Below are 9,694 nucleotides of genomic sequence, written 5' to 3'. Positions count from 1 at the left end.
CTGTTAGGAATACAATCCTGTCCCGATAATGCCTATCACCTCCAGAGAAAGGGAAGTGCCTAGAAAATGTAAAAGGAAACTTAGTTTGATAGCATCCTGTCTGGCAAGAACTCACTTATCAATAGCTGGGATGTAAAATCCTCACTTCTGTATTGTTTTGTCATTATAGTTCCCACTTTGCTATTAGAAAAGGAGTACTTGTGGCACCTTAGAGACTAACCAATTTATTTGAGCATGAGCTTTCGTGAGCTACAGCTCACTTCATCGAAAGCTCATGCTCAAATAAATTGGTTAGTCTCTAAGGTGCCACAAGTACTCCTTTTCTTTTTGCGAATACAGACTAACACGGCTGTTACTCTGAAACCTGTCACTTTGCTATTGTTTGTCTGTCTGGTTCTGTGATTGTTTCTGTCCGCTGTATAATTAATTTTGCTGGGTGCAAACTAATTAAGGTGGTGGGATATAATTGGTTAAATAATCATGTTACAATATGTTAGGATTGGTTAGTATATAGCTAAGCAGAACCCAAGTTTCACTATATAGTCTGCAGTCAATCAGGAAGTGAGTGGGGTGGGGAAATTGGAATCATGTTTTGCTAAAGGGGGAAAATGGGAACAGGGAATTGGGAAATTGGAATCATGTTTGGCTAAGGGCAGGAATGGGAACAGGGACACAGGTGTAAGGCTCTGTGGTGTCAGAGCTGGGAAGGGGGACACTAAGGAAGACAACTGGAGTCATGCTTGCTGGAAGTCCACCCCAATAAACATCAAATTGTTTGCACCTTTGGACTTCAGGTATTGTTGCTCTCTGTTCATGCGAGAAGGACCAGGGAAGTAAGTGGGTGAAGGAATAAGCTCCCTAACAGGGAGCTCCAGGATTGAAAAGACAAGTGCTGTTGCAGAAAGACCATGAATGGCCTGGAGAACTCTGAGCCCAGCCCAAAGAATACTTTGGAGTGGTGAGTAAACTGAGGTAGGGAAATGCATGTAGGATTTATTATTTTTGTATATATTGGTGTATTTCTTATAATATTAAAGAGCACTGGTGGCTTAGAATCCTGTACAGTCTGTCACACCCTTGAAGAGTTAATGTCAGGAGTAAGGCCCTGCAGCTGCCTCTGCTCAGTACTCCTCACACCCTAATGAACCAGCTGGGCTGCCTGACAGACCACCCTCCCAGATTTCAGAGTAGCAGCTGTGTTAGTCTGTATTCGCAAAAAGAAAAGGAGTACTTATGGCACCTTAGTCTCTAAGGTGCCACAAGTACTCCTTTTCTTCCTCCCAGATTGTCTCAGGAAGCTAGCAGGCCAGTTCTCAAACTCAGCAGCAGCCCTAGCTTGCTGGCTGCTTAACACATATGCCCCTGGACTCTCTGCCTCCCTGTGCTTGTCTCTCAGCAAGCCCTGCTCTGCTCTTCCACAGCTCCAACCCAGTTCCTGTTTGTTCCCAGCCTTGTTCCCATTTTGTCCCAGCCTTGATCCTGCCTCAGAACCAGCCCTGCTCCTGCCTTCCCTTGCTTCTGGTAATACGGTTCTGACCCTCCGCTCTGATTCCTGACTCTGTCTTGATCCTTGGCTCTCTGATTCTGACCTTCGGCCCTACTTTCTGGTTCTGGTCCTGTCTCGACCTCTGGCATTTGGACTTTGAGCACTAGGCCTGACTCCCATTCTGACCACTAGGCCTGATGGCCTATGACCTGGCCTCCTGACAGCTAACTTCTGGACCCAGGACACCCAGGTAGCTGGAGTTCTGGGAGAGAGTGTGTTTAAGCTATGGGGCATGGAAGGGGTCAGTACTAGCCCAGGGACTGGGCAGTTGGTCTGTGAGGTTTCAGCTCTCAGGAGGGGGTGCTCCCCTAGTGTGTGCCCAGAGATCCCCAGCGAGGAGCAGCACATGAACTCTGTTTAGATGCCACAGGCTTAAAGCTCACCGGATCCCGTGGTTAGATCCCCTCACAGCAGTCTGGTGAGTGGCACTCGACTGGAGTTGCAACAATGAGATGTATTTGCAAAAAGAAAAGGAGGACTTGTAGCTCACGAAAGCTTATGCTCAAATAAATTTGTTAGTCTCCAAGGTGCCACAAGTCCTCCTTTTCTTTTTGCGAATACAGACTAACATGGCTGCTACTCTGAAACCTGAAATGAGATGTATGTAACTAAGGGTAGTGTACGCAGACTCTGACTGGCATGACATCCAGTTCATTTTAATAGGACTTTTTATGGGCATAGCTAAAATGCTATCACCTTTTATGATGAGATTACTGGTTCTGTGGATGAAGGGAAAGCAGTGGATGTATTGTTTCTTGACTTTAGCAAAGCTTTTGACACGGTCTCCCACAGTATTCTTGTCAGCAAGTTAAGGAAGTATGGGCTAGATGAATGCACTATAAGGTGGGTAGAAAGCTGGCTAGATTGTCGGGCTCAACGGGTAGTGATAAATGGCTCCATGTCTAGTTGGCAGCCGGTGTCAAGTGGAGTGCCCCAGGGGTCGGTCCTCGGGCCGGTTTTGTTCAATATCTTCATAAATGATCTGGAGGATGGTGTGGATTGCACTCTCAGCAAATTTGCAGATGATACTAAACTGGGAGGAGTGGTAGATACGCTGGAGGGGAGGGATAGGATACAGAAGGACCTAGACAAATTGGAGGATTGGGCCAAAAGAAATCTGATGAGGTTCAATAAGGATAAGTGCAGGGTCCTGCACTTAGGATGGAAGAATCCAATGCACCGCTACAGACTAGGGACCGAATGGCTAGGCAGCAGTTCTGCGGAAAAGGACCTAGGGGTGACAGTGGACGAGAAGCTGGATATGAGTCAACAGTGTGCCCTTGTTGCCAAGAAGGCCAATGGCATTTTGGGATGTATAAGTAGGGGCATAGCGAGCAGATCGAGGGATGTGATCGTTCCCCTCTATTCGACACTGGTGAGGCCTCATCTGGAGTACTGTGTCCAGTTTTGGGCCCCACACTACAAGAAGGATGTGGATAAATTGGAGAGAGTCCAGCGAAGGGCAACAAAAATGATTAGGGGTCTAGAGCACATGACTTATGAAGAGAGGCTGAGGGAGCTGGGATTGTTTAGTCTGCAGAAGAGAAGAATGAGGGGGGATTTGATAGCTGCTTTCAACTACCTGAAAGGGGGTTCCAAAGAGGATGGCTCTAGACTGTTCTCAATGGTAGCAGATGACAGAACGAGGAGTAATGGTCTCAAGTTGCAATGGGGGAGGTTTAGATTGGATATTAGGAAAAACTTTTTCACTAAGAGGGTGGTGAAACACTGGAATGTGTTACCTAGGGAGGTGGTAGAATCTCCTTCCTTAGAGGTTTTTAAGGTCAGGCTTGACAAAGCCCTGGCTGGGATGATTTAACTGGGAATTGGTCCTGCTTCGAGCAGGGGGTTGGACTAGATGACCTTCTGGGGTCCCTTCCAACCCTGATATTCTATGATTCTATAGTGGTTTTGGTTTTTTATGACAAATTCTGGCAAACAAAGTGACATAGTGTGTTTGTAAAACTACTAAATCTAATCCTATACACAACAAAAATTCAGAGGGAAATAGGGTGTAATCAGTGTTACAGGATTTTCCTATATTCAATCCCAGAAAGCTTCATACCAAATCTTATCTGAAAACATGAACTAACTTTTGTGCCTCCTGTATTTATTGAAGCATATGTGCTCTATAAAATTAGCTTGGAGATCCATGCAATAAGCAGGCAGAGGAATTAAAAATGAAAGTGCGTTTTTAATCTAGAATTTCCTTGCCTTTGTCAGCTTTATTCAGACCTAGGTTTTTTTGTACTCTAAGAAAAATCATTTTGTGAAGCCAAGTTTCCTTTATGCTGCTTTAGTCCTTTCTTTGGCCTAAAAAAAGGATACAAAATACATGTTTCTATATGTAAATACGCATTATGGCTTTTGCTGTTCATATGCTTAGTCACACATAGACAATGTGGAACCCCAGGGGCAACCATCATAGAAACTGAAGTGCACATTTTTTTTTAATCTGTCCAGCTGTGCAGACTCACATCTGGCATTTTCAGGCTTGTTTCCAATCACCACAATACCGTGACGGCTCTTAGAATTCACTCTTCCTTGCCGGGGGAGAGAGGCACCACCCAGACAGTTGTCTGCTAACAGAAAAAAGAGCAATCATGCAGTGACAGGGTATTGCCACTGCTTGTTATAGTTTTGTAATAAACATCAATCTTGTGTTATCAGTACAGTCACACGCAGAGCGAGTAATGGGAGGGTAGGAAAAGAAGAGCACACTCAACTGCATTTTAAAAAAATGTGCAGTTTTCTGTCACATGCACATTTTACTTGCTTGCTCTCTATGTATTTAAAACAAGAGAGAGAGAGACTCTAAAGGGAAGTAGCAGAAGCCCCTTTCTGCTAGGTCATTTAAAGCTGGACTGGACAGCACATTAGAAAATACTGCAGGGAGCAGTCTTGCTTGGGCAGGAGGACATAGATAACTTTTCAGACCTGTAATGCAGACAATTGGAAAAAAGAAATACGCATTTGTTTCAATGGTAAACAAGATACTAGTTCTTTCTGTTGAAGGGACACGAATTGTCCGTACTGTAGCTGATAGCAACTTGTGTAGCTAGCATTTCTCCGGTGTGTTTGCTTTCTGCGCCCCAGGTGGCATTGCAGAGCATGAGAGCACCGAGGTGCTGAAGTGCCATAGGCAACATCAGCATCTGACAGCAACAGATATCTGTCCTTTTGGTAACTTACAGACATGCGGCCAGCTTTTGGAAGAAAACAGTTCTGTGTAGACAAACTGGCCTTGGATTTCCCAAAACACTGCCATTAAAGACAAATGCTTCTGACTTTATTACTGTAATTCATTTGAAATCCCCTCAAGTGACTTTTGGCAAGAGATTTGCAAAAGCAAGATTAAAGAAGGATGAAAAAAATAATTACAAGGTTTCTTCAGTTGCCACGTTATTCATTTTAAGACATTGATTTATGTAGGTGCTACTTTATCTAACTGCCCTACACACGTCACATGAAATGACTTAGGCTCTGATCCTACAAGCTATTCCATGCAGGTGCCCCCTCCACATAGGTTTTGGGGTTCAACCCAGACCAGTGATGGGTTGTCGCCGCCTGTTCTGCAACTCTGGGTGCCTTAAATGCTACGCTGCTGTGGCTCACAGCCTGGACACCACCATCCAGCAGACACGCATGCAGGCCACCTACACTGGCTTCCACCGCCCAGTTTCTGTTTGCACCAACATCCCCCAGTCCCAAATTTCCACAAAACTGTCTCCCTGAAGTGTCCAGCCTTCTCCTAATTAAATGTGCTGCTCCTTTAAAGAGACAGAATTAGCAGCTTGTTATCTTGACTGGAGTGAACAATCACTTCAGTTCAGTCACAGCATGGCTTGGTTTAGATTAAAAAGTAAAACAAATTTATGTGGTCAAAAAGATAGGACAGAAATGGGTTTCAGAGGAGCAGCCGTGTTAGTCTGTATCCGCAAAAAGAACAGGAGTACTTGTGGCACCTTAGAGACGAAGACTAGGACAGAAATGGTTACACACAGAAGTAAAATTATACTTCTCAAACTAACACTTAACTCCAGCAAGTTACACTCTTTGTTCAAGGTAGTTTCCTCACCAATCTTTGTTTTCCAGCTGTGGCTGATTACTTTTTAGTCAGGATCCCCATAGAGGCCAAGGCGCTGGTTTTCCTTACCTTCTTAGGTGAAAGATCACTTTGAGAGAGATACTTTTCAAAGATTTACTGGACTACAAAGTTCATTAACCCTGCTTCAAGAGTCAGGAAGACTTCCTGGGGGTGCAGTCTCCATTCCTCATTGAGATTAAGTGATCACTTGCTCTTCTGATGGCTTTGTTAGCCTGGCATGCAAATGTGGTTTTCATTGCCTTTGGTCAATGGAACGACATTCCTTTGTCTGGAAAAAAACTGGTTATCAGCTCTCCTTGACATGTCTGGTTTAAACACGTTAGCCATAATTCCAGTATATCCGTATAAACCTTTGTGGATTGACTCATACATACATCACCCAAGAAAATAATGATCACTGAGTTAATAGTCTTCCAATGACCTATTACATGGCACCTTTTAGAGACAGATATAACAACAGGGAGTTGGGGTACACAGAGCTGGTCAGGCCAACAGAAACTCTCTGCTAGATACCAGGGAGCCCCTGGCCTTCTGGCATAGGGGTGCTCTCAGGATCGCAGCCTCCCTTTGCAGAATAATTTGCAGGATTGGTGCAATAGTGCTCAATTGTGCCGTTTGAGTAAAGACTACAAGAGCAGATTAAATAGTAAATCCTTAGTCTTCTTTTTAAAGTTCAAAGGGTTGCTTCCATTCTCGTTGACTATGGGAGGAGCAGGATCAGACTCATAGGGCTTTTTCCTAATGCACCAAGTAAGGGCCAAATCCTGCTTTCCTGGCTCTCAGAAGTACTTCCACTGAAGTCATTGGGACTGAAAACTCCAGGGCAATGAGTCATCTACAAAGAGGCCCTTACTGACTGACCCCCCCTCAGTCAGTACATGAATAGCCAGCTCTATTAGTTGCGAGAACTGTGATGGGGCTTATTAGGCAAACAGGGGAAATGGCTGAATACACTAATCCTGGCCATCAGTTTCATTCTTTCTTTCCTGGTATTGTTAAAAGCAATTGCTTAAGCATAATGTTTAAGGCCATTAATCAAAACCAGAGGTTGTATGAACACCCTGCTAAATTACAGCCAAGTCTGGTGCTACTAACAGCTCACCAGTGGCAGGCAAATGGCTCTAATGTGAAGTGAGTCATTTAAAAGGTACGTATCTCTTTAATATCCTGAGTTAGTCATTCCTAAAGATAGGAGGGCAGGTAGTACTATCACATTCATTAACAGGAGTCTTAATACTGTTACTGAAGTACAGGTAATTACAGGAGATGTTTCTGGAGTAGAAATAACTGTGTACTGCATCTCTCTCACATACAAATATTTTACTTTGCATTAATCATTTGGTTTAAACACTATGAACCTACTTCTGTTGTCTGATGTTTAATCAAATTCAATATATACTTTGAAGGAGACAGATGAGTTTAATTTAGTCTCAACTTTTCTCTCTTCCCACTATAGAAATAAAATGAAGCAGAAGAGAAATATCAAAATAAAGGTGAGATACAAAAGCAGTTAAAGCACTGTGGTTTGTGTATTGCACTGCACCATTATATGAGAGTATTAAGGATGCAGTTAATGCAGGTATGTCATTTAAAAAATGTTGAAGTAGGCAAAATACACCCAATAGGTCCAACTTTCCAAATGCAGATACTTTAATAGGACAATAAGATCTTGTAATAGGATGCTCAGACTGGCACTTAAGTGCATACAATGGGACTAGCTATGCTTACCTACTGATCTGATGCAGGATTCAAGTGTCCTAGTAAGATGTGCACAGTGAAAACAAAGCTCCCATGCTCATATGTCACAGAGAAGACAGAGCATAGAGCTGAGGAAATAACTCATAACCAAGGACTTATTCCAGAAACCTAGCGTCCTTTTCTGTTGCACATTGTCTGGGAGCCATTAACAACTTTCTCCCGTTTGTCCTTTATTCAGACTCGGTCACAATGACAAAATAATTTTCTGCTCGTGAGCACTTTGTGACTACACCGAAGGATCCGAAATGTAAGACCTGCGGTTCTTTCTGAGTGAATGCATAGGTCACGTGGCTTTGTTTCGGTTCCCCCCGGTAGCCCAGAACGCCTAGGAAAACGGGGTTGGGGATAAGTGCGTGTGAAGAGGGCTGGGCGCGTGGCGGCCGGGGGCAGCTGTGTGCGCACCAACCCGCCGCGCGCGCCACTTTCCCGGACTTCTCGCTACTTCCTGCCCTGCCAGGCACAGCAGCGGGGAGGGAGAGACCAACCGGCTCCTGCTGTAGGAGGCGCCGCCCACACCCCGGGCCGCCAGCGCCCCCCGCGGCTCCCTTACAAAGAGGGGCGGGCCCGACGGCGCCCAGCGCCCTCCCCCCGGGCCGCAGTTGGTCCGCTCCCGGAGCCAATAGGCCGTCGCGCCTTGGCTGGGCTCGGGGGCAGAGACCAGCGCGGAGCTTGCGCCGCGGCAGCGCGGGGCGCCGCATGCGGCAGTGTCAGTGACCGCGCGGAGAGCGCCGCGCCGGCCAGCCCAGCCCAGCCCAGCCTCCCTCCGCTGCCAAGTTCGGTCTCCCCGCGGGTCCCAGGGCGGCTGCCGCTCCCTCCCTCCCTCCCTCCCCGCCCCCCTGCCCGGAGCCGGCGGCTCGTTTCCTCTTTCGCTCCTCGCTCGCCCCGCTGCCCGTCGCCTTTCTCTCTTCGCAGCCCGAAGCGGAGCCGCCGCTCCCGGGACCGCGGCCGCCGCCGAGCCGCAGCGAGCGCTTCACTTCGCGCGGGTCCGGCGTGGGAGCGTCCCACCCCGGCAGCCGGAGCGCGGCGAGCCCAGCCCAGCCCCAGGACCCGGTAAGGGCGGTGAGCGGCGCCTGTGCCCCCTTGGCGCGCTGCTGGGGGGACCCCCCTTCGGTTTGATGCGTTGTTTTTTCTTCTCCCCCGTGAGCCACCCCCTTCCTCCCCCCCACCACGTTACCCTTCCCCCGGCGGGTTGGGGGGTGAGGTAATCGGCTCCCCTCTTAGCCTGGGGAATAGGGGAAATGTAACCAGGCGGCAGGCAGGCAGGGTTCTGCAGCAGTTGAGCTCCCCTTTCATACGGCCGGCGATTTTCAAATAAGTTTGGGTTTAAAACCCGCAGCTCGATGCAGTCGGTGCCAGCTGTCAGTGGGGTGCGTGCGTGCATCTTTTGACCGTGTTCCCCCACCGGGGAAGCCGATACAAGGTGGGGTGGGTGGGGACGATGGGTCTTTAGAGATCGTCCCAGACCTTTCTCATTTCCTCCAGGGTTCCAGGCAGCAGAGTTTTAGTCTCTCCTTCTCGTTTGGTCTGTGACCTTAGCAGTTAGGGGGACCCGCCTTTCCAGTAGCTTCGTAACAATGTTGTGGTGTTTTGTTAAGTCTAGTAGATCATGATTCGTGGTGAGTTCAACAAAATGTATCATTCTTTCTCGCTGGAACCCTTCCTTATTAACTACGACAGTCTTCTCCTCCTCTCCAGCCGTGTTTGTATGGTGCAGATTTACTATTTAATTCCTCCCCCAGCCCCTTTGGATTTCACGGTTAACCCACTACTCTGATTGTGGGGGTGTGAAATGAGACGTGCTGTTTTTTTTTCTCTGCCTGACTACAGGTATGCACGTGTGTGTATATTTGTGTGTATGTGTTTGGGTATGTGGGTGTGCATGTGAATTGTCTAATTTAGCAGAAAAATATGATGATTAAAGTTAAGCAGAGACCCCAGGGCTCACAGTAATGGTGGTTAATCTTTTACCAGTCAGACTTATAAATGCATAAGCATTACACTGTGATTAAACAAACTATTTAAAAACGGAACTTCCTACTTGCCATACTCTAGAGAATGTCCTTCCAGAAAATCTTTGTGTTCTTTACTGGTGTCTTCAAGAGATCGCTCAGAAAAACAAAAGCCAGGCTGGCTGGTGAGAGAGACCCTAGATCTGAACAGTTACCTATTTACATTTCAGTGGGTTCTTTGCTGAAAAGGGTTTTGTCGATTTTAAATTAGCATTAGTTGTCATTTGCTTAATGATCTGTAGAAAGAGAGTGAGTATTTGAGGTTATTATGAA

General features: G+C 46.6%; 1 protein-coding gene across 3 annotated transcripts in view; it reads left to right on the top strand.

The window, feature by feature from the left end:
* The first annotated feature begins 8,358 nt into the window (after positions 1 to 8,358).
* HPCAL1 (hippocalcin like 1) overlaps positions 8,359 to 9,694 on the top strand; it is a 109,405-nt gene continuing 108,069 nt past the window's right edge. Inside the window, exon 1 of one of the 3 annotated variants that reach the window (XM_074947663.1) lies at positions 8,359 to 8,462. The gene's annotated coding sequence lies outside the window, so the exon portion shown is untranslated. The remainder of the gene's footprint in view (positions 8,463 to 9,694) is intronic. The other 2 variants (XM_074947664.1, XM_074947665.1) reach the window with 2 other exon arrangements.

This window comes from Natator depressus, chromosome 3, assembly GCF_965152275.1.
Source record: "Natator depressus isolate rNatDep1 chromosome 3, rNatDep2.hap1, whole genome shotgun sequence".
NCBI lineage: Eukaryota > Metazoa > Chordata > Testudines > Cheloniidae > Natator > Natator depressus.
The sequence above is the reverse complement of the archived record's forward strand: the minus strand, read 5'-3'. Positions and strand labels throughout refer to the sequence as shown.